Below are 25,245 nucleotides of genomic sequence, written 5' to 3'. Positions count from 1 at the left end.
CTCCAGAAAGTTTTTCAAGGACTCAAATCTCAATCCTACTGGGCCGGCGTGGCTCAGTGGTTGAGCATCAACCTATGAACCAGGTCATGGTTTGATTTTGGGCTCAATCCCCAGTGGGGGGCATGCAGGAGACAGCTGATCAATATTTTCTCTCATCATTGACGTTTTTATCTCCCTTTCTCTCCCTCTCCCTTCCACTCCAAAAAAAAAAAATTAAATTAAATTAAAATCTCGGTCCTATTTGTCCTTAGTACCATGATATCTAGGGAGGGAACCAAAGTGAGGGCAAATTTGAAGCCCTCTGGAGAGACAGGTTTGTGGAGACATAACCATGTTGGTTCCTGCAGTTTCCAGGCCCGTGGAAAACATGCTCAGTCTCGCCAAGGAATATTTATGCAGAGGGGAGGTAGGGAGAGAGGAGAGGTACAGTTCTGGGAGATCGTGTTCCATGTTAAGAAACGCAGGCTCAGCACCAATTGGGTGGCATGCCAGAACAGAAAAGGAATCCAGCCAGTAAGAGAAATCAGGCAGGGAAAGGTCACAGCACCATGAGGACGGTAATACATCAGAAGGAAGGGTGTCTGTCTGGAGACAGGCAACTTGGGTTTGAACCCCAGCTCTGCCAGTGTACTAACTGTAAGTTACTTAGTGGCTCTCAGCTGTAATTTTCTCATATTTGAAACAGTGATAGTAGCATTAATTCATTCTGCAAATGTTTATGAATGTATAGTTGTGTTAGGAAAAACCGTCTTTCCTCCCGTTTCTCCTTTATGCTCACATTGCTACCAGATTCACAACACGGCCAACACCAGTTGTGTGTGGGGTTTTCCCCACAACCAGCAATTCTGCCACCAGCTGTAGGACCAGCTGGGTGTCCTACAATTTAACTCAGTTCTGACACTACCTGGAGATAGCATCAGATTCCACAGCTGAGGACTCAAGCCCACAAGAAGGCCCTCCCCCTACCCTCTTCAGGGTGCCAATCACAAGTAGTAGGTCCCGGGTTACCCACAACTTCAGTCCAGCTTGGCTACAAATCAGAGGTTCCCAGGACCTCCCCCTTGGATTTGATTATTTGGTAGAACAGTTCACAGAACTCAGGAAAACAATTACTTATGCTACCACTGGATTACCTTTAATTGCCTCTGATGAAGGATACAGATGAGTAGCCAGATGAAGACATGTATGGAGTAAAGCTGGAGGGCCCCAAGCACAGGAGCTTGTGTCCCTATGGAGTTGGGGCATCATACTCCCAGTACATGAATATATTCACCAACCTGGATGCTCCTCGAACACTTTACTATTGGGATTCTATGAAGACTTCCTCACAAAGGCATGATCAATTATTAGCTCCATTTCCAGCCCCTCTCCCCTCTCTGCAGGATAGGGGGTAGGGCTGAAAATTCCAAGCTTCTAATCATAGCTTGGTCTTTCTGGTGGCCAAGCCCCAAACAGGAGGCCACCCAGAATCACCTCATTAGAACTAAAGATGCTCCTAGTGCTCTTAACACTTAGGAATTTACAGGGGTTTCAGAAGCTCTGTGCCAGGAACCAGGGACAGAGATCAATATGTACTTTTCATATTATCTCATATATGCCAGGCACTCTTCTGCGTGCTAGAGGTGGGGAAGGGCAGCATAGCCACCGGTCTTGGGAAGTTTACGTCCTAGGGAGGAAAGACAAGCAATAGAAAAATATATAGAATAATTTCCATAATAAATTCTATAAAGAATATAAAACAGAATATGGTATGATAGAAAGTGATTGGGGGTTGGGGGGTGGGGTAAAACATTAGAAGACAACTGAGCTGATACACGAATCACGGAAACAAACTAGCCATGTGAAGATGAGAAGAAGGGTGTTCGGCAGAACCTAATTCAGAGGGTATTTCATAAGGACTCAACGAGATAAAGTGTGGAAAATCTTAGTACAGTACCAGACACAACAAATGTAAGTTACTCATCAAATGTAGGCAGCCATTGTGATTCAGAGGGCTTGGAAAAGTTCCCAGAGTCAAGTCATAGGGAAAATGAGAGAGGGATTGTCAAAAACATTGGGCAGGAAGTTGCAGCTGGAGAGTTGACTGTATAGCCTCAACCATGGAGAGCAGACGGGACGTGGGAGCTGTGGGGGTTGTGAAGGAGAGCAAGGGAACCTGGAGTGCTCACAGCCCATCTAGAAGGAGAAGCCAGGGAACACTCCACTTCCTCCATTTATCCTGATCCCTGTGACTTGAGTTTGCCACCCTGGCCTGCACATGGCATTCCTCTCAACTCACTCTACCCATCACCTCCCCTCCTACACCTGGGCTGCCTCTGCCCAGCCTGTCCTGGAATCTTGGGCAGGAGGTGGACAAGAAGTCAAAGGCCATCTGTCTAATCTTCCTGTTTTATATACCGATAAAGAAACTGGGGCCCAGGGAGGTGATGAGATTCCAGTAGGAAACACAGTCTTGGCTGAAGACTGTATCTCCCCTCCCCAAGAAGGTTGTCTTCTTCCACTGTGGCTCTTTCTATGTCTGTCTACAGCTCAAGAGGTGGCATGCCAGAGCAGTGGGAGAGAGAGGGACCCCTGCCCAGCCAACCAATCCTGGTGATCCATGGGACACCAGTGTCACAGTGGAAATATCCCCACACCCAGAGAAATAAAGCTCCAGTGCACCTAGGTTTTCAGAAATGCCAGAGGTATTTTGGGGCAGGTTGTGGGGATAAAGAGGGGGCCTTGGTGTTATCACCACCAAGGGTGCTGATTGAGCAGGCCATGCACACTTCAGGGCAGGACATTATGCACAGCCCTGGAAAGCAAATCTGACCAAGTGAACAATTCCATCCAAGAGTGTTGATGGTACAGCCTCAGACACACAACTGCAGAGGAGCCCGAGAAAAGTAGTGACACCCATTCCATTTGAAAACTGCTTTCACATTCCTTGTCTCAGACAGTTTACAGAGGAGACAACCATGGCCCAAAGAGGTTAACTGAGATGTTGTGACTCCTTCGTGCCCTCCTCTCTTAGAAGTCAAAGCCCATGGTATTTGGGGATGGCTTCCATTTGTGATCATGCGTGAAACGATGAGAGAACAGAATAATAACATGCACAATCTCAGGAGGACCTACTAGTCAGGGCTCCGGACTTTTGAACAACTTCTAAATGTAATTTCTGGATGACACTGACTCTTCCATCTGTAGGCTTTTGTAAATACCACTTCGTCTACCCGAAATCCTCTTCCTCTACCTGAAATCCTTTTCCTCTCCCCACCATGACCCTCACTCACCTGTCTAAATCCTATTCACTGTGTCACAACTTAAAGCTCTGACACCCATGTGCAGGTGCCCCATCCATGTGCCTCCTTGTCACGTGAAACCTCTTAGAACAGTGGTTCTCAACCTGTGGGTCGCGACCCCTTTGGGAGTCGAATGACCCTTTCACAGGGGTCGCCTAGAACCATCGGAAAACACATATATAATCACATATTGTTTACAGTAGCAAAATTGCAGTTATGAAGTAGCAATGAAAATAATTTTATGGTTGGGGGTCACCACAACATGAGGAACTGTACTAAAGGGTCGCGGCATGAGGAAGGTTGAGAACCACTGTCTTAGAGCATTCACCAACCACACTGTCCTTATAATGACATTACTGTGTTTCAGTCTTTCCCACTGGACTGATGGCAGAGGCTATGGACTCAAATAGGTACTCACTAGGTTGTCATTTACAGACTCATGAACAGGACCAGAGCCCTCTAAGAGCTCACAGTGTGATGGGGAAGCTCACTGCCCAGGATGTTTATTCTACAGCAGACTCACCCTGAGAGCTCAAGGCCTCTTATGGCTTGTACTCTCTCTTTTAGGAATGTCTACCCTCCTTCACTGTCAACAACTCCATGCTAGTCAGATGAGATCTGGATAATGCCAACCCATTCCGGGAGCCAGCCAGCTCCTCTCTGCAGACTGGGCACCAATCCATCTGATTTCTCTTCTCCACTGGCATGAGAGGTCCAAAGGCAGCCAGGAAATCGGTCTTGGGAATGTTTGTCCTTCCTAGGCCCTTGGGAATAAATCTAAAAATTTGATCCAGGGAGACAAGCTAAGAACCCATTCCCTATTTATTGGTGGGGATTCCTTACTTTCACTCACTGGGCCGACCTGTCTTTTCTCTCTCATTCTCCCAGTTCTTTATCACCATTTGTAGGTTAAATTTTGTTTTTGACAGTGACTGTATATATTGGCTACAGTGAACATCTTTTGGGGTGTCTGCCCAGTTTACACAACTCCTTAGGCATACCACTTATTGGCATACCTCATACTCTGTCCCTCACCAGTGTTGACTGATCCAGGATTGGGCACCCGGGAATTGGGACTAAGAGAGTCTAGTTCAGTCTAAGCTGGTCTCTTAAACGGAGGCGATATAACGAAGCAGCTGCATGATGACCTTCTCTTACCCATGAAGCAGACTGGGACACATGGAAGGCTGGTCGCAGAGAAAGAAAAAGAAGCCAGAGACACTAGATTAAGATGTCTGGATTGTTTTTCTCATTCCTGGTTGCAGCCTCTTCCTGAGATCTAGTCATTTTCCTTTCTGTAGTTACCTCTTCCACATTCAACAGTTAATCACTGAATACCTACTATGTGCCATGCAAGAGGGTCTAAGCACTTGATCTAAGTGGCAGAAAAAAAAATAGACAAAATCCCTCCCCTCATAGAGAGTACAATATAATTAATCAAATAATGCAAAACTAAATATATAATCACAAACTGGTTTAACTAGCAGGGTGATTTAAAAATACATATGTACCAGGAATACCTGACCTAGCCTGGAGAATCAAGGAAGGCTTCCCTGCGGGAGTGACATCGGGGTGAGTGCATGAGACAGAGAAGCACCCATGGGATGGCAAAAGGATTCCTAAACCAAACCAGAGCAGCAGTGGCAGGGTTTCAGAACAGAAGCGACCATGGGAATGCAAAATTGGCCGTCAACAGAGAGGAGTCTGGGAATTCAAGTGAATCTTATCTAGATCTTAAAAAGCAAGATGATACTTGGGTCCATCTGATTTAACTGGTTGGGTGGTGCTTGGGCACTGGGAGTTTTTAAACTCCTCAGGTAATGATAATGTGCAGCTATCGTGGAAAACCACTGACTCCAGGACCACAGTGACAGCTAACAGACTGAGAAACCATGACTTGTAGCTCCCCAATCCTCACAGTCATGTAACTTCTCCAGCATCATCAACTGGCCCATTCCTGTGATCAAACCTTGCACACTCTGTCATACTGATGAGGCTCCTGTCAGGTGGCATACTGGGAATTTAGACCAAAAAATAAATAAAGAGAGTGAACCTGAACCAGCCCAAGGTGTGATCCAGGCTCATTGAATAGGAAAGAAAAGCTCAGATTCTAGGGAAAACAAATAGATATAAGGCCAAGAAAGGGAAGGAGGGAGGACAGCTGGACTGGGGTAAGACATAGAGAACTGAGAACAATTCTCCTTAGCCACCTAACCTCAGTCGCAGAATCCCAGGAACTTAGGAGGCAGAAAGCCTTGCAAGGGTGCCCCTGGGGTCTTGCATGAGAGCCAGAGAGAGGTGTCGTGTCAGTGGCTGCAGCAATGATGTGCTGGTAAATGTTTAACAATCCACAGTCAGAGAAAAGCCCTGGTTTGTTGCACTTGCTAATTTCCGTGATATAAATGCTCCTGCTACCTGACACTGCTGAAAGTGGAGCTGGGAAGAGAAGTGCACCATTGGCACTTGTGAGGTGATGTGAATCAGCTCTGGCACACCCCTAGCCACAGAAGTAATACCCTCCCCCCCTCATGAGTTTTGTAGGCTGGTGTCATCCAGGAGCTGTGGGAATGGAGCATTCACATTTATTCATTGACGTAAGAAAATAAACAGCACTTTCTGTTCATTGACATTCTAAATGTGAGAAGGGAGAAGATTATTTGTCTTACAGTTTCCCTGCCTTCCTAGGAGGATGAATCCCAAAGAGAATGTGTTTCGGTAGCAGGAGTAGCTACTGAAAGGGGCGGGAGGATACGTGGGGAAGGAGGAGACAGGAGGTTGCTTGTGTTGAAAGGAGCTTTGGGAAAACAACAGAGATGCTTAAATTTTTTACAGTTTCGCTATGTGGTATGCAATATTACCATCCAGATTGCCTAAGAAATTTTCAGTACAGTCTGCATTTATCACCAAAACTACTGGAGTTCAACTGGGTTTGAAGGAGGGGCCCAGGAGGGTGCTGAGTTGTTCTCCAGGCGGACACAGAGTGACAGGAGGGGCGGCCCAAAGGGTCATAGTTACACGCAGGTTAGACGGGAAATGACAGTAAGACCACAGCCACATTAACAAGCCCCAACCTTGTGCCCAGCTCTGCTCAACTCACTTTATGAATATTAATCCATTTAATCTCACAACATCTCTATGTGATAGGAACTATACAGCTTAGCAACTGATCTGAACCCAGACAGGCTAGTGTATCTTTTTAAATAAACAGTATATATTTCAATATAGAACATCTCAGATCTTTGTAGTTAGGATGCTTGCTCTAAGATTCAGATATTTCCAGGAGAGCTGGAAACTGGTCGCCCCTTTGGTAAGCTGTTTGAAGTGAAATGAAAGCCTTACCTTAAGGGGGGGGGCTCCAGACATATCTGCCAGGGAGTTGAATATTTTCTTTCTGGGGCTTCTGAAATCATAACAGAAATGCCTTGTACACCAGCTGCATACAATTCCATTCAACAGACACTATTAAGCACCCTTTGAGGGCTACAACAATGAGAATGACAGTCTCTTATGCATCTCACCCAGCCAGGGAGAGGAGACAGGAAGTGGAGTGGAAAAGCAAGTATCCCTTAACTATGTGACAGGGAGAGTGAAATGGGTGCATGAGAGGCACATCCAAGGTGCAGCTAAGGATGTGGCATAGAAACCATGATAAAATTAATAGGTCTCCACTTTGAGGGGTTCCAACAGGCACAGGTAGAAAGTGAGGGCATTTCATGGTGAGAGAAACACCTAAGCTAAGGTGCTGGGATGGCATAGACCAGAGCAAGGAGTGGGACCGGGGGCACCAAGAGAGAGCACTCGACAGAAATCAGATGCTAGTCTTAGGGAGCTCACAGTCTTCTTCACGTTGTTTATAATAATAAGCCATGATATAATGATAATAAAGTTATTATGAAAATCTGGAAAGTCAACAGGACTATTTTAATTTTGACACAATAAAGAGCACCTTAAAGTTTAAGTAAACATAACCATACTTTTATTAACCTTGATTCTAATAATTAACAATCAACTGGTTCGTTGAGGTTTAAAATTTTAAAGGCTAAGCATACTCTCTACAGATTTGTGACACGATGCATTTTATAAGTATCTCCATTGCTTTCTCCTGCTCCCCATCTAGATTTTTCCATCTTCCTTTGCCAATTCCTCCTCTCCTCCTCTCCCCCCACCCCCCCCAACCCCACCAACACCACCACCCACCCCCTGCTCAGTTCTTGAGGTTGCACATCAAAAGTTGTCCCTTCTGTGCCAGGCCTTTGGTGTCTGAGATGACCCTAATCGGAGCTCAGGTGATAATGGTTAATTATGATCTTCAGTGGAAATATGTTGGCTTAGAAACCAAAAGTGCAGGTAATGGGAGAATTTCAGGCCAATTAGAGAGATAGGGGTGGGGTCATCCAATTCTCCTCTATCACACCCAAAAGGAGACTCCTTATTCCACCTACAGGGCTGGCATTGGTTGGGAAAATTTCTTTAGGAAACCATAGGCCAAACTTCATAAAGGAGAAGATAGAACATGGCTAGAGTGTCCTCTGTGCCCTCTTGTGCCCTGGTCCCTGTTTTCCTTCCTCCCCTGAGGAAATGCAGAGATATTTTTGGAATGTAACTCTAGATAACTCAGGCTATCAGGTTACATTTCATCTGGCAATCCAGACAGGCTGCATGAGCCAGGGTAAAGGGAGACCAGTGGTGGGGGAGGGAGGAAAAAGCCACAGGGGAGAGCAGAGTAAAAAGAAAGGTGATGACATGAGGAGCTTCTGGAGGCAAAGACCTGGAAATCTGGACCCAGCGGGTCCAGCTTCTGAGCCAATGTTCTCCTGAAGGCCAAGGGCACTGCCAACAGCCCCATGGGAATCTCCAGAATTTCCTAATTGCCTTGGCCAGGGGCCACCACAATTCATTATCTCTAGACATTTCACTGTTTACAGAGCCCTTCGCAGACAGAATGCCTCACAACTGCCCTGGGACAAGGGCGGCTGCCATTACTATCCCAGTTACAGATGAGTAAACTGAGGCTGAGGAACCCAGTGATTCGCTCAAGGTTACGCAGTGAGTGAGAAGGGACACTGGAACTTCACTCAAAGTCCACTCACTCTGAAGCCAGTCTTCTCCCACCTGCCCCTTCTTCTCCACTATCATGAACAAACGACTACCCAGAATTCTCTCTGATGTTGGTGAGTTGATGTCCTCTCAGAGATCTACTATAACAAGTCTATGGTACTAGGCAACGTCATAGGAAATAAGGAGATTGGGAAAAACTGTCCTGTCTCCTCAAGTTACTCACAAACTTGAGCAATTTTGAAATAATGATACAGAACCTTCTGGCCTATGTGCTTTCAAACACAACCATGAACTCCACTCTCCTGCAGTCATTCATTCAACAAATATGTCTTGAGCACCTGCTCTATGACAGGCCCTGTCCTAGGTATTAAGGTTACAGTGAGGACAGGACAATTAGGCTCTTGCTCTCATGCAGCTCATATTCTATCAGCAAGAGATAAATAAGAAACCAGGAAAATAAACAAGTGCGCGCTAAAACTAAAACAGACACAAATAGAGCTTCTCTTGGGCAAAAACAAGCTCAGATCACATGAATATCAAACTGGGCTTCAAAAATCAGCCTACAGTCTTCTAAATTAATACCAAGAGTTCCTTATTTACCAGATCATATAAAAACAAGTTCCTTTATTAGAAAAACCACACACACAAAAAATCACATGAGAACTTAGTTAAACGGGGATGGACTATTACAAGACCTAAGAAAAGAGGTTATTGCTAATAAACCACAGCTCCACCTTCAAGGCTGTAATGGATGTAGAGCCTGAGAAAAGGGCAGATTCTTTCAACAGTGGAATGATCCACGAAGATGACATTATTGTTATGACTTCAGGGTCGAACTGGAGACTCTTGTAAATCAAAATTAAATTACACTTTCAGTATCACAAACAAGGATTTCAGCGTCCAGGGTACCAATATGTGTTTGTTCACATGTGGCTTTTAGATTTCAAAGATAATACCATCTAAAGCTAGCCCAGCCCAACCCACAGAGAGCGTTCTCTTTCTGAACTTGTACAGTGGGGCCTTGACTTACGAGTTTAATTCGTCCTGAGACCAAGCTCGTTAAGGAGCTCATTAACTCAACTTACTCTGTCAACTCAAAGCAAAAAATCAGCCGAGAGACAGCTGGTATCTCAAAAAACTCGTTAGTCGGGACACTCGTAAGTCAAGGCCCCACTGTATTTGACATCCACTGTGCTTGTTTGACAATTAACCAACCATGCACTGTCTGTGAACTCAAATTGCTGTCTTGCATTGTTCCTTATCTCTTCCAATCTTAAACTGCTCATGCAACCATGCCTCATCTACCAGTAACTTACAGGGATCACCTCTCACCCTTGAGCTGTTTTAACCTTGCACTATAATATAGCCTTCATTTAGTCCACAATTGGTTGAATGCCCACTATGTGCTGGGCACTGCATTTAGACACTAGGCAGGTAGCCTTCTTAGAGATTTCAGCCTCCAGAAATAGGTATACATTAGTCCTCACTCAAATGAGCCTACAGTTATACATTACAGGTCGAGACAACTGCAATGAAGGAAAAAAATTAAATTCCATGAGAATGGATTATATTCAGGAAACCCGACCTGGACTGGAAGGAAGAAAAGGACTTCCTAAGAAAATAGAACCAGAGCTGAGATGGGAAGCAGAGAAAGAATGAGCAAAGGCCCTGGATGGGGGGAAACGTGGATCAATATGTGCGCTACACAAATGTTTGCACTGTAGACCAGCACTGGGGCCAAAGCAGAGAGAGAAATGGGGAGGAGGGGAGTGAGGCAAGAGACTTAGGTGGGTCCTTGCATATACACCTTTGATTTATGTAATTTTATGTAGTGTACATTTTTATACTCACATCTATATATATATAAACCTAAGTGGCCATTACGACTGAACGACCAGAATGACCAGAACAACCAGTCGACCAGTCGCTACGATGTGCACTGACCACCAGGGGGCAGACGCTCAACACAGGAGCTGCCCCCTGGTGGTAGTGCATTCTCACAGTCAACTTCCTGTGGTCAGCCAACCTCCTGCGGTCCCTCCCCCCTATCCCTCCCCCCGGCCAGCAGGCCCAAATCTGCCCGGCCCTGATCGGCCCACCCTGATTGGGATTGGGGGAGAGGGCCCCATCAGCCAGGCCTAGGGACCCCACCCGTGCACGAATTCGGGCCTCTAGTATACTATATATAGAGAAAAATGTTTAAAGAAATTAATGACAAAAGAAGCACTTTTTAAACTCTTGTTTTGACAAAATGCTGATAATTGTTGAAGCTCAGTGCTATCACTGGAACTTAATTATTATACTTTCTTTCTTGTGCATGTTTGAAAACCATGATGACTGCCTACTATCGTTAGTTAATATCTCAAGCACAATACACACTTAGGGTGAGGTTTGTTACCAACAACAGTAGATGTTGTTCCACATTCCTTATCATAACTCCATGAGGTAGTTAACTATATTTGCCTGCATTTTACAGATGAAAAAAAGACAGAGAGGTCCAATACTTGTCTAAGGTCACACAGCATGAAGGATGGAGCAAAGACTGTATTCAAGACAGCAGAGAATAAAGCACACTACACCATATTCAAGAGACTTGAGTTTGAAGCCCAGCTTTACCAGTTAATATCTATGTGGCCTTGGGCAACCTCAGAGCCTCAGTTTCTGCCTCTGTAAGTAAAGAATGAGATGATCTCCAAGGCTCCTTCCAGCTCCGACATCCTATGAATCTACTGAGATATAATCTTCCGTCCACCTGTCCTCCACTCTAACCACACACTTTCCCTTGAACACAGTTTAACTAGCCACTCTGTGCTCTGGCTCAAAGAACAGGCACTATTTCCAAAGGACAACCAGGTATTACAATGGTTGTGTTTCTTTAATTCTTAAACTGAAAAAGCTGCTCTTGGTATTCAAAGACCTGGGTGGAAAAGAAATAGCAACCTGCTGAGTGGACAGGGCAATTCGAAGTCACGCTGGTGTGCTATAGCACTGTGTTGCCGTAACCAAGGCTTGGGAGGCTTAGTGCTTCAGCTGTTCTATCAGCTGGAAACTATTCGTGTTTCTCAATTCTCAGTTACTCTGCCTTAGGCAGAATTATTTTCCACACAGACACAGGACAGGTGGCCTGGGGTTCCCACATAGCACCCAGGAAGTGGTAATGACCTTTCCAGAAGAGGACGTGCCTTCTTCTATAACCTGGAGGCATCTTCCTCTGAAGCCTGCCTCTTCTTGATTCATCTCAAGTCTGCTCTGATTATCCCATTAATAAACTACACCCACCTCTGGCCATGGGGCTCATAAATCTCAGTTTTGCCACTTATTAAGAACAGCACCTTGGTTAAGCCAACTAACACCTCTAAGCTTCAGCCTCCTCACCTGTAAAATTGATATTATAGTGCCTTACAGGGTCACTGAAAATATTAAATAAGAGATTATTATATGGGAACATGTTTAGCATAGGGTTTGCATACTTTACGCATTCAATAAACATTTATTCAATCTGTAAGCTGGGAGGGGAAAGTCAAAAATTTTATGTCATTCAGAGAAAATGATTTTGGAATTTCTTCAAGCCTCAAAAGTAACTAGAAATGTAATTCCATTTATTCATGCAAGTCTTTATTGAGTGCCTACTATATAGCAGGCTTTGTTCTAGGCACTGAGGAGAAAGACATGAATAATACACACAAGAACTTGCTCCCATGGAACTGATTTAGGGTAAGCCATTTGAACCTTTCAAAAGTTTAAAGTCACTAAGCCTGGCCTCAGTGGAGGGCAGCCACACACTCTTGCGATACTTTGATTGGTGGCCCTATCAGAGAGCCCTTTCCAGAGCTACGAGGACTACAGCTTTGACTCAGTGTGACATTTCTAATGTCCTCAGGTGTCCTTCCTTGTCTGCGTGGACAGGCAGCATAGTGTAACACAGCCTCTCTCTCCTCAAACATGATCCTCAATGATCAATGAGGAAGAGTTCCTTGTCCACACAAGTTCAAGAAACAATGGACTGAATCAAGTTCAATAGAGTTATCTGCTGCAGGCCTTCTTAGTCTTTAGTAAGCTAAGGTACTTGTGAATCTCAGAAAGGATTACAGTGTGAAGCCTTTGACCAAAGTCCTGCTTTGTCCATGGAACACTTCTTTATTAGGGGTGTATGGTAAATCTGGCCTTTTGGGGCACACATTTTTCAGAAATGCTGGATCCTTGGAAAGAAGTCAGGAGCCCCCAGCTCTGTACCCAGCATGCCACTGCCTCCCTCTGCGATCTCAATCACGTCAAGTTACCTCCTTAGGTACTGGTTTCCTCATCTAGAAACTGTATTCATGGTGTTAATGTGGGGCGGGATGATGAAGAGGAGGCAGAAAGCTGGACCACTTCACCTCAAAGCTCTCCTTCAGGAGAACCAGTTTCTCATTTGGAAGGTCACCGAGCCCCCTGGTGTGCAATCAGGCTTATGTGTTCCAGCGGCCCCTCAACACTCCACACCCCCAGCTTTGAAGAGGATGAGTTCTTCGTCTATCCCAAGGATCACTCCCACTTATTCCCCTCGATCCCATTAACAGCCTCTATATTCTATGGCCCACCAGTTCTTGAAAGAATTGCTCCACAGCTAGTCAGTTGGGGCCTTAAAGATGCCCCAGAACAAGCAAGAGTCAGCCCGATACCTTCCAAACCACTTCTAGAGGACTCAGTGAAAATTATACAAATAGTATGAGCATATATATATATATTATCCCAATGAGGAATGATATATACATGTGTATAGAGAGACAAAGACATATATATATTGAATGGATATACATCATTCATCAAGAAACAGAGAGAGAGGAGCCTGAAGAAAAATACAATAAAATATTGGCAGTGGTTTCCTCTGGGTCATGGACAATGGATGACTACCATTTTCTTATTTAAACTTTTCTATATTTTCCAATCATCTGTCAATGAGCATGTATTATTTTTATGATATAATAACAAAACTAACTCCTCCCCCTTTTTTAAAGGGCCATCTAGGGCAGGTCTGGGGGTGAAAGCAGCTTTCCAGCAGGAGTGTTCACATTGCCCCAGCGAAAGTCCTTTGCGTTCCTGTCTCCCATTACCTTGGCTTGCCTCCCTGATTCCTCATCTTCAACACCAACTCCTAAGCAAAGTTTTTAATAGCTCCCCAACTGAGTTCCTGGCATTCCCATGTGACCTCCGCTATCAGCTTGGCAGGTCCCAAGGCCTCCGAGTGGCCACATGTATCTGTGCAGATTGTCCACTGCACAGCTCCAGGGGTTACAACGAACACAGGTGACACTATGAAGGATACCTCCTGAGTTGTGCAGTGCACAATCCACACAGCCATGCGCGGCAGCCCAGCCTGATGCCCTGAGCCATCAGCACGGTCTTCTAAGCATTCTGTGAGGGAAGTGCTGCTCAGAAGATGGCGGAGCTGGGCTTGGGAGGCAGTCACCTAAGGCACTGCAGTGTGGGCTCCGAAATCAGACTGCCCGGTTTAGACACTGCTTCTTCCACTCAGCAGCTGAGTGGCCTCAGACAAATTATCTCACTTCTCTGTTAATACAGCTTCAGGTCCTGTAAAATAAGATAGCACTAGCACCTACTCCCCAGTGTTGTTCTGAGGATTAAATGAAGTTAAAATATAGAACATTTAATCAATTTCCTGTCCCAGGGTAAGTGCTCAATAAATGCTAATTATTATAACTGTGATTTCCTCTGAAGTCAACACAGAAAACTAGAGACAAGGTCTTCAATGCTAATTAAATGTTGTATTCTTATTTAGCTTTATCTGGGTGGGGTGAGGGGAAGGCCCGGGAGGGGATGAGTTCCATGGGGCCAGAGGGGATCATGGGTGTTCACCAAGGCGGCATAGGGTTCAGAGAGTCAGAGCATCCAGCTGAGTCGAGGCTGGTTAGGATTACTGCCTAAGAATAGATACTGACAGCTAAGGCAAGAGACAGGAAGGAGATGAGGGCGGTGAAGCCCAGAGTCAGGATCAGGTAGGAGCTCTGAACACCCTTGGGACGCTCTCATCATATGGACACCGGGTCTGGATCAGGGTTAATGCCTTTCCTTTCTATAGTAATTAGGGTCGGCTCCAGCTGTGAGTTTTGAAAACATGTAACAGTGGCTTGAACAAGATGTGTATTTTGTCAAAAAGTAGAAGTAGAAATCCCAAAGCTGACTTGTGGCTCTGCTCCTTCCAGCTCATGCCTGCACCTCTGCAGGGTCTGGCTTCGTCCCCATGGTCCAGTTGGCAGCCACAGCTAGGCAGCAGGATGCAAAGGAGGTGAAGAAAGGAAGTGGGGTGGGGCACTACTGCTGTAACAAATGACCACAAAGCTAATGATTTAGCACAGCACTAACTTATTATCTATAATTCTGGTTGTCAGAAGTGTAAAATGTGTCTCATTGGGCTAAAACCAAGGTGTCAGCAGGACTGGGTTCCCTTCTGCAGGTTCTAGAAGAGAATCCATGTCTTGCCTCTTCCAGCTTCTACAGGCCACCTTTTCCTTAGATCACAACTTCCTCCCATCTTCAAAGTCAGCACTGGCCAGGTGAATCTGTCTCCCAGTGCCATCTCTCTGGTCCTGATTTTTCTGCCACCTTCTTCCCCATCTAATGATTCATGTGATTACATTAGACCTACCTGGATCATTCAGACTAATCTCCTTATTTTAAGGCCATCTGATTAGCATCTTTAATTTAATGTGTAACCTCAATTCCCCCTTGCCATGTAATATAACATATTCATAGGTTCTGGGGATTAGGACATGGGCATCTTTGGGGGGGGGGGAGCATTATTCTTTCTACCACAGGCAACCATGGCAAAAATTCTATCACTATAGAAGAAAGGTACATGCCACACTCCCAACAAGGCTATGATCTCAGAAATTGGGTATCCCCCCACCCAGTTCCACCATAATGATGTGCTCATGGTGGAGGAGGTAAGCCTTCTTATTTGCCCAGCATCTCTGAAGGATGCTCTTCCCCTATGTGCAGTCCAGCTGGTTCAGGTGGGGCAGGCCCACCCTCTCGGCTGCTGGTGGTGCCAATCTGAATTCTCCTACATACTGCGATTGCTTCAGGAAATGGGCATGCCACCCAAGCCAGGTCTATTATGTCATTCCTGGGCTGGAATTTTGGAAATAATGGTCTCCTTTCAAAATTTCCTGCAGTCGCATGCCCGGGTCCTGAAAACAGTGGTGTGCATCTGTTCCCAGACTTAAACACCCACCAGCACTCTCTCCGTTTTCCCAGGTGGATGGAACCTTCTCTGCTGTGCAGGGCTGGAAAGCCTATAGGACCTATCTGGATTCTAGTGTCTTTGAAGAAAGCAACACCCTCTTTGGTCATTCATTCAATGAGAAATTCATCCTTGTAATCTTGGAATTTTGAGTAAAATCAAATGTGAAATCATAGTAACTATGGCAAGTTACAGAGTGCCTCCCATGTGTCAAACACTTTACATCATTATCTCCTCTAAACCTAACCACAACTTGTTATCCCCAATTTACAAACGCACAGAGGGTACGTTAATGGCCAGGGACTTTCTTACAATAAGAAAACATGTGCTCAGAAAGAACTCAATCCCACTGAACTAATTAATACATAAATTCTACCTAACAGTTAACTCAAAATGAGTGACTTGTCAACATATGACAAGAGTACCCATCTGTGCTCCCGATGGGACAGCTCAGCCTCCATGTATCTTCTATATGACTGTTATGAGAAAAGTCCCATGGTGACACATAGCTGGAAGACCACTGGGATTGTAGAAAGAGTCCAGATCTTGGAGACAAAGGGTCTGGGATTAAATTCTGGCTCTGCCGCTAACTAGCTATGTACCTTTGGATAAGTCAGGTAACCAAGCTGAGCTTCAGTTTACTGAAAAATGGAGCTACAAATACCCAATGCTGTGGAGTGCTGTAGGGATTTTAGAGAGTCTTGTTGAAGTACCTAGCAATGAGCTTATAGTCAATGCTCAATGCATGGATTGATAGTAGTTAGGTACTATACTTGGTTGATCTGAGACAAAGAAATAGTCTCAATGAGTGGGAGGATGGTAAGGGCAGAAAACCTCTTGAAAGAGACCTGGGAGAGGGACTGTTAGGGGACTGTATGGGCAGAGGTCATCAGACAGCAAGGTGAGAGGTACAGGGAGGTTATAGCATGGACCAGGTGCTTTGGGAAGAGTACTGAGAGCCACAAAAGATAAGTGGTTCCATTACCAATGGTGCCAAGGACCCCATGGCCTAGAACCCAAGGGCTGGCTGGATTAAGAACCACCTCTAAGACCTTTCTCCCAGAGGGAACATTTGCCCGGATGCTGACCTAATACCAAGACCCTTGGGTTGACTTCCTATGCAAAAGGGCTGTGGCTCTTGAGCAAGTTCACCTGCTCTGCTCTTCCATCACTAGATAAGCAACCCCTCTGCCTCCCACCCACTGCCTCCCTCATCTCTCTCCAGAAGTCCGAGTAGAAACATTCTCTAGAGCTGCCTCTTCTTGCAAAACCATGGGAAGGAAGCTCTTAAAAAGCAAATATTTGGTCTCATAAACATGCCATAAATCCATAATCAGTTCTCTACATTCTTTATGTTTTTATTGATGCATCTAATATTGTTCCACCCTTGACTTTGAACCCACATCTTCTGGGTCCAAATTACTAAGAAGTGGCTATTCACAGGAGATTTTATTACTATTTATTACTTTTTTGTCAACGGGATGGTTGCTTCTTTTTTATTTACCTCCAAGAAAAATATATTCCCTGGTGCACCCAGACAAAATGTGATATTAGATATATTTTTATTTTTCTGCAGAAGTGTGATATTGTCTAACCTAAATCTCCAAGAGGTCAGCTTGCCTTAAGGGATTCAGAGTGGTGTCTATTGCATGGGAACCTACATCAATTTCCTTCCCTTAGAATGAATGAACTCAGGACAAGTGTCATCTGATGTCCAGCACACCCCTTGCAAATCTATAATAATAAAAGCATAGTATGCTAATTAGACCAGACAGCCAAACAACCTTCTGGACAACCTTCTGGACAAAGCCATGGCTGCAAGGGCCAAGCTCCTTGCACGAATTTCGTGCATAGGGCTTCTAGTTCTATCATAAATATGCATGAACCACAAAAAGGGATGGGAGCCAACTCTTGATTAACCAGCCTTCAATCAACCAGAACTCTGAGTTAACCAAAACTTTTGTACTTGGCTTCAAAGAAAAAGACTAAGAACATGGAAGAAAGAAGCTAATACTGGGAGGTTAGCTTTAGAAACAAATGTTCCAGTGGCTGTTATTTTGAGCCAATACTTCAGTAGGAGCTTACAGGGTGCCAGTCACTGTGCTGAGTTGCTTACATATATTATCTAATGTAATCCTTACAACAACTCTTGAAGGAAGGAAGTACTGTTATCATCCCCATTCTACAAATCAAAAACTGAGGCTTAAAGTGGTTACATAAGTTGTCCAGTCACAGAAGACTGACCTTGAGCCCAACACTCTAGCTCTAGAATCTACAGGCTTGACTTATACCACCTTATTCTAGGAATCAATAAATTCAGGTCCAATGCCTACACATTTTACAGGGGCACCTAGAACTACAGTTGAGGAAATAAATTCCCAAGGAAAGGAAGGGGTTGGCCTGTGGGCACCCAACCAGCAACTGACAGAGCCAGAATTTGAAACAAGTTCACCTGCAGGATAGTACCCAGAGGTTGCACATTCAGAAAGATGACAGCCAAGTTCCTCAGTTTCCAGGACAGGCCTCTCTACTCTTCCCGGGGCTCATTAAAATAGGACAGTGAGACCTTGGCTTTTGGGCAAATTTCCAAGAAGAAAATTTGGAGGGGGGTAAGTTAGTCACTTAATTAACTTTTTAATTTATCAGTCAAATAGCAGGACCTAATTGAAGTTTCCCTTGGAAGTTAGATTCCATAACCAACATAATAGCTAGCATTCAATAAGCACATACAATGTGCCAAGTTCTATCCCAAGTAATTTACATGTTTTAACTTAGTTAATCCTCATACAACTTGATGACATGGGACTGATAATATTACTCCCATTTCACAGGTGATAAAATTGAGGTACAGAGACATTAAGCACTCTGCTAAATTTATCAAATATTTGTCCAATAGTGCTTCCACATATATTTTCTCATTTGATGTAAGAACAAGCTTATAACTCACAGGCAAATTTTATTATTTTTATCAACTCTATTTTAGATATGGAGAACCAAGGGGGTTGTGTGTGTGTGTGTGTGTGTGTGTGTGAGTGTGTGTGTGTGTGTGTGTGTGTGTGTGTTTAATTGACTTCAGAGAGGAAAAAAAGAGGGAGAGAGATAGAAAAATCAATGATGAGAGAGAATCATTAATCAGCTGCCTCCTGCATGGCCCACACTGGGGACGGAGCCGGAAACTTGGGCCTGTGCCCTGACCCAGAGTTGAACCGTGACCTCCTGGTTCATAGGTCAACACTCAACCACTGAACCATGCTGGCCAGGCTGGACAACCAAAGTTTTGCCTGGACCCTGCCACTATTAAGCTATGAACCTTGAGCAGGCTCCTGACTACTTGTGGCCTTAATTTGGGGGCCTATAAAATGGTTTGGGTTGAAATTGGATTCTCTCTAAGAAACCCCCAGCTGGAATACCCAAGATAAAGAGAGATGGCCTTGTGCTCTGGAATGTCCTTCCTCTACAGCTAACAAACCTGAGATCTCTTGGCTTAAGTACAGAGAGCTTGGCATTTCCTTAGCGGTTCTGAATAATTATGCAGCTTAATTATCCATGTGCCCAAGGGCAGAGGAGAGAGGGTGCATTTTTATGCAGATCTAATCAATGACTGCTTAATTCAGGATGAAGCCTCTCTGATGGTGCAATAGCTCCATTTCCATGAGCACCAGATGGATGGTCTGGGGCCAGCTTCCCTGGAGATTCATGTTGAGGGAGTTCACTCATGAAAAGTCCTGGGGACATCAAGGAAAAAGCCACGCATTTCTCAATATATTCCCCTTTAGTACAAAAGGGGGGGATGGGTATGCCACCAGGCTACTCCCCTCAAGGTATACAGCAACAGGGAGACTCCCCAATCACACATGCATGGCAAGATGAGAGGCTGAAGTCCTCATGTTTTTCTGAATATCTTTGTGATGTGTAAAATTATTTTGTAAAGCATTCAACTCTGCTTACATTTAAAAAGGCACTGTGTTCTGGCAGCATTTGCTTTTAAAACAAAAGGTGGGAGATAAGTGAGAATTAATAGGCCTCCTGAGTACTTGGTGACCTGTCATGGCTTTGACACCTGACATTTGGAGAGTGGGGAGCAGATGAAAAATAACACAGCAAGACTCTCACTGACTCAAAAGGTTCATGGAACTGGGCATTTTTTCAGAAGCCATCAAACAATTAAAATGTATCCAATTTGGAAACCTGACTTTCTACCCATTAGGAGAGTGAAATTTTTTTTTTTCTACCCAACACTAAATATCCCTGGTCTAGAGAACTCCCCACTAAGAGTGCTGGGTAAGGCAGAGCCCACCTCTACTGCAGAAGTCTAAAAGGCCAGATACTTACTTTCCCACCTTCCTTTGCAACCAACTCACAGCCAATCAGAGAGTCCCCTAGGCTTTCAATCAGAAGCTGGTGATACAAAGAAGGAGGGCCAATGGAAAGGCATTCTGGTGAGGCCGCAGCAGTAGCAGCAATGTCTGATATCCGGGGACATGATGGCAGCCGTGGCAATGTCCTATGGTCAGGAGAGACGTCAACAGTGTCCTCACTAGTCTGCTTTTAGACACGATTCTGGCCTCTGTCCTGCCAGTCACCTTGCCTCCTTGTTCCAGCACATTTTCTAAGCCTGGGTCTCCCTGGTGATTCTGTGAATTCCCCAAAAGCCTTTCCTTAAATGACTTTTCTTCTTTTTTTAAAAAAATATATTTTACTGATTTTACAGAGAGGAAGGGAGAGGGATAGGGAGTTAGAAACATCAATCAGCTGCCTCCTGCACACCCCCTACTGGGGATGTGCCCACAACCAAAGTACATGCCCTTGACTGGAATCGAACCTGGGACCCTTAAGTCCGCAGGCTGACACTCTATCCACTGAGCCAAACCAGTTAGGGCTACTTTTCTTCTTAAATCAGCCAAAGTTGGTTTTCATTGTTTATAATTAGGAAGCCTGGTGATGTACTAGTTACATGATTTGGGCAAGTTGCTTAATCTCCCTGACCCTCAGCTTCCCTGTGTGTAAAATGGGGGTCATACTCCCAGGTCTTTCATTTATTTACTCAGGAAACGTGTAATCGTTGAGCATCTACTAGCTGTTAGGCACGGTCTAAACTCTCCTGGGAAAGACAGACACCAACAAATTATCATAGAAATAACTTATTATAATTGTGTAAGATTCTATGAAAAATTCCTAGCAGGATTATTTATAATGGAAAAAAAGAAAAAAAAAACACAAGGCAAATGTCTATCAACTGATGATGGAGAAAGAAAATGTGGTATATCCATACAATAGAATATTATTGAACCATAAAAAGGACTGAAATACTGTTACATGCTTCAATATGATGAACCTTAAAAAAATTATACTAGGTGAAAGAAGGCAGGCACAAAAGGCCATCTATTATATGATTCCATTTATAGGTAATGTCCAGAATAGACAAATGTGTAGAGACAGGAAGTAGGTTAGTGCTTTCCAAGGGCTGGGAGGAAGGGAGAATTGGGAGTGACTCGTTAAAGGTCACAGAGTTTCTTCACTCTGTGATGAAAATGTTCTGGGATTAGATCATAGTGATGTTTGTATAAATCTGTGAATAAAGTAAGAACCACTGAATTGTACACTTGAAAAAGGTCCATTTGTGGTATACGGAGTATATTTCTAAAAAGGACTCTCGTTCTTGCTCCATTACTCATCACTGCTTCCCTTGGTGCTGGGCCTTCTTTCTCTCCTAATGCTGATAGTTCTCCTCAATGCTGCTGAGAAAGATGGCCTCTGGTATCCCGAGATGCACATGCTTCTGGCCCAGCCGCCCCCTCAGAAAGACCCTCCCTCTCTCAAGGTCTCTCCAGATGAATTCCAGAGAAGGCCTGATTGGCCGGCATGCCTACCTATGGATTCATCACTGTGCCCCGTAGGGACTGATTGGCTCAGCCTAGTTACCTGGCAACCCCTGTGGGGAAGGAGGCTGGCACTGCCATTAACAACCCCACCAGAACCACACAGACAGGGGGAAATTTCCCCCAAGGAGGGGCTGTTATAAAAAGGGGTGAGTGGGGTGAGACGCTATGCTTGACCACCAACATTTGCCCTGCTTCACTGTGCTCACTCCAGGAACCAAGCTGTCCCAGGGGTGCCAGAAACCCTCCCTAAAGGACATCCAAGATAAGGCCTAAAGAGTAAGTGGAGCCCGGCGGTGTTGCTCAGTGGTCGAGCATCAACCCATGAACCAGGTCACAGTTCGATTCCCCGTCAGGGCACATACCCCGTGACAGGCTCCGTCCCCAATGTGGGGCGTGCAGGAGGCAGCCCGTGCATGATTCCTTCTCATCACTTATGTTTCTCTCTATATATCCCTCTCCCTTCCTCTCTCTGAAATCAACAAAAGCAGTTATTTTTTTAAAAAGTGTAAACTAGTGAAATAAAACCCAGTCCCTGAGGAAGAATGCTACAGGCGGCAGGAATAGCTCACAGGGGATAATACTATATGTGAAAACGCACCAACTCTAAACCACTAAGTAACCGAGTTGTTCTTCTGGGGCCCGGGGACCCTGAGCCCCGGACGAGGTCTCCTGTGCTCTGGAGAGCTGGGACCCAGAACCCGGCCTCAGCTTGCCGGAGGGAGCACCACCCCGCGGGCCATCACTGCGCGCACCTCACCCGATTCCTGAAGACGCTCCCGCTGTTTCCATCACGAGCAAAATAGGTACAGCCCTGCACCAAAAATGATCTCCAGGCCACCGAGGGAGCGCACACATGGACAGTGGTCCCATAAGCTTACAATGCAGCTGAAAACCCCCCACTTCCTAGTCATGACGTCAGGCCGTGGTGACGTCACAGCCATCCTGCCGTCCCACCTGACGTCCCAGCAACGCATTGCTCCCGAGTTCTTGGTGACGCTGGTGCGAACGAACTTACTGGGCTCCCCGCAGTGTGGAAAGCACAGCACACCCAAGTATATGCAGCCCATGATGACAATAAACAATTCTTTCTACTTTTAAAAGAATTGATGCAAAACGGTATGCCTTGCGCTGGCAGCAGCCTCATCCCTCTTGAGTTCACTGCGTCTCTTAACTGCGTTGTTTTCTCTTGTGCTGGATGTAAGCCCGTGCTGTTCTAGAAGTTTAGTGTAGCCTAAGCGCAGTGTGCATAAAGTTCCATGGTGCCCAGCGGTGTCCTAGGCCTTCACGTTCACTCATGACTCACTCACTGACTCACCCACAGCAACCTCTGGTCCTGCAAGCTCCATTCATGGTAAGTGCACTATACATGTATACCATGTTTTATCGTTTATATCATACTTTTACTGTACCTTTTCTATGTATAGGTATGTTTAGGTTCCCAAGTATTTACCCTTGTATTACAGTTGCCCACAGTATCCAGTACAGTAACATGCTGTACAGGTGGTAGCCATGTGGCCTGGGTGTGTGGTAGGCTAGACCACCTAGGCTTGTGCAGGTTCACTATGAAGTTCATGCAATAAAATCACCTAACGATGGATTTCTCTGAAGGTTTCCCCATCGTTGCAGCGCATGACTACACTATGTTATGCCTAGGGTCCCACCTCTCTTCCCAAGGAAGAAACGTCCCATAAAAGTTGCAAGCAGATATGTTCAGTCCTTATTTTTATCGAGGTATGACTGTGCTAAAGGACGATAACATCAGCTCAAGCACATCGCTTGCATTTTGGAGCACCTTGCAAAGCAGGTTTGTTGTATTTTCATTTGAAAAAGGGAGAGGAGGCGTTTGCAAGACTGGACTGATACAGAGGCATAGTTTTTACAGGACTGAAAGAGAGCATAAAAGTCATCTACCCCCTCATCTCAAAGATACTGGAAGACTCCAGTGCCTGTCCCCTAAGCTGCCCACGTCTGGCTTAGTCAGGACCCATTTGCCTGCAAAGGAGAGAAGCCAGTGAAAAATCCACAGGCAGGGCTGGATCAACTGAAAACTTGGAGAGGAATAAATAAATGTTTGGTGAGTGCAGATCCTAAAGGATTATAACTTAATGACAGTCAATTGGAAAGGTAGAGTAACAGCAAAATTCTACTACATACCTGTAGTAATCAACTATATGGCATAGAAATGATGTAACTTGCCATTTTAATGCTAGGAGGAAAGTATATTTGCCTAAGTTTCTTAGGTAAAAAAGACTTTTAAAATAGCCCCCTCCTCTTATTTTGTATTATTCCTGGCATGACTTCTTCCTGGAAGGCTGCATGTGAATCAAACATTTGTAGATGAAATTGATATAAATATTACAGGAACCCTTGCTTTTTCAAGAAACACCACTGCCTAGCTTTGGGAAAATTAAGGCTGCTTCAGTAGAATAAATAAAATGGTCATTTTATGCTTCAATAAAATGAAATCAGCTCCTAATTTGTTTCCCACAGGGGCCCAATAGGTTATGAAATTCTGCTCAAATAGTTTAACTTAAGAAGTTTAAAGAAGGGATCAGGTACAGAGGTGTGGACAGAGTTAAGGGAGCCTGCAAGAGGTGAGCGCAGCTGGAAGCGGTTGTTACCTCTGTGTCTAAGGGGCAAGAGAAGGAAAGTGATTTCGCAGAATCCAATGGGAGCTGAAATCAGGGCAGAGGAGCTGCTGGCAGGAACCAGAGTCGTGGAAGGGCTCAGCCTAGGGCTCTGAAGCAAGGAGGAAGAGAGGGAGAAATACTCTGACTGGTCTCCTCTCACTGTTTAATCTGTTGCAGGTAATTTTCATTGACCAAACCCAACAGAAAACCGGAGGACAAGGATCCTGGGGGAGGTGGTGTGTGGGGCTCTGCCTACCTGGAGGACGCTGAGAGGAATCTGCAGGCTCCACCACTTCCACATCCACTGAACATCCATCGTGTCCCCCATTCAGATGAAGAGACTCTCATCCCCAACGTTACTGAGACACGAAGTCCCATAAACTGCCATGTCACGGTAAGGAGATGTCGATACAGTCGCCCTCTCACTCACAACCTAAACTGTAGCATGCCCTTCACTCCAGGCAGCAGAGAGGCAAGCCATCAATTAGAGAAGACATGCTACAGTCCACACCTCAGCCGCTGGTCATGCAGCAAAAATCAATAATCCTTCTTCCACCACCATTCCACCTTCTCCCTACCCTCAGCACCTCAAAGGCCTGGAATTTTGTTATCTGATAGGATAAAGCCAACCTTTCATTTCCATAGGATCAGAGCTCTTAGTGATCCTGTACATGCTGAGTTGCCACACTTTTCCACTAACCATTCTTACTGTATATGAGAGTAGTAAGAAGCGACCCAGTGAGTTTTCTGGGCTCTGGATATGGTTCTTCTTGCCTTCATTGGGTAGCAGTAACCTAATTTCCCCTATTAATGAGAATCAGTTGCTCTACTTAATACAGTAACCTTCTGTCTGCTTGTTGGTTCGGTGGCATGAATAGTCTAAATATTCAAGGACAATTTCAACTTCAATGGAACCATGTCTGTGCTTCCTCCTGGGCCTCCAAACCCACCAACCCAAGATTTCAGGGATGGGAAGCCAAAATGCTCTAAGTGAATTGTTAGGTGTAATAGTCTAACATGAGGTGGGGCTACTGCCATCTCCTTCTTTGTTTCCAAGACCATGCATTCTGGAAATGGGAGAGACACTGTGTTTACTGAATTCTGTGGGACAGGAGCCCCAACTTTGAGGATGTTATTTCCTGGCGGTCTTT

The sequence above is a fragment of the Myotis nattereri genome, assembly GCF_964212035.1.
Source record: "Myotis nattereri genome assembly, chromosome: 17".
In the NCBI taxonomy this organism is placed as follows: Eukaryota; Metazoa; Chordata; class Mammalia; order Chiroptera; family Vespertilionidae; genus Myotis; species Myotis nattereri.
This window is presented reverse-complemented; position numbering follows the sequence as displayed.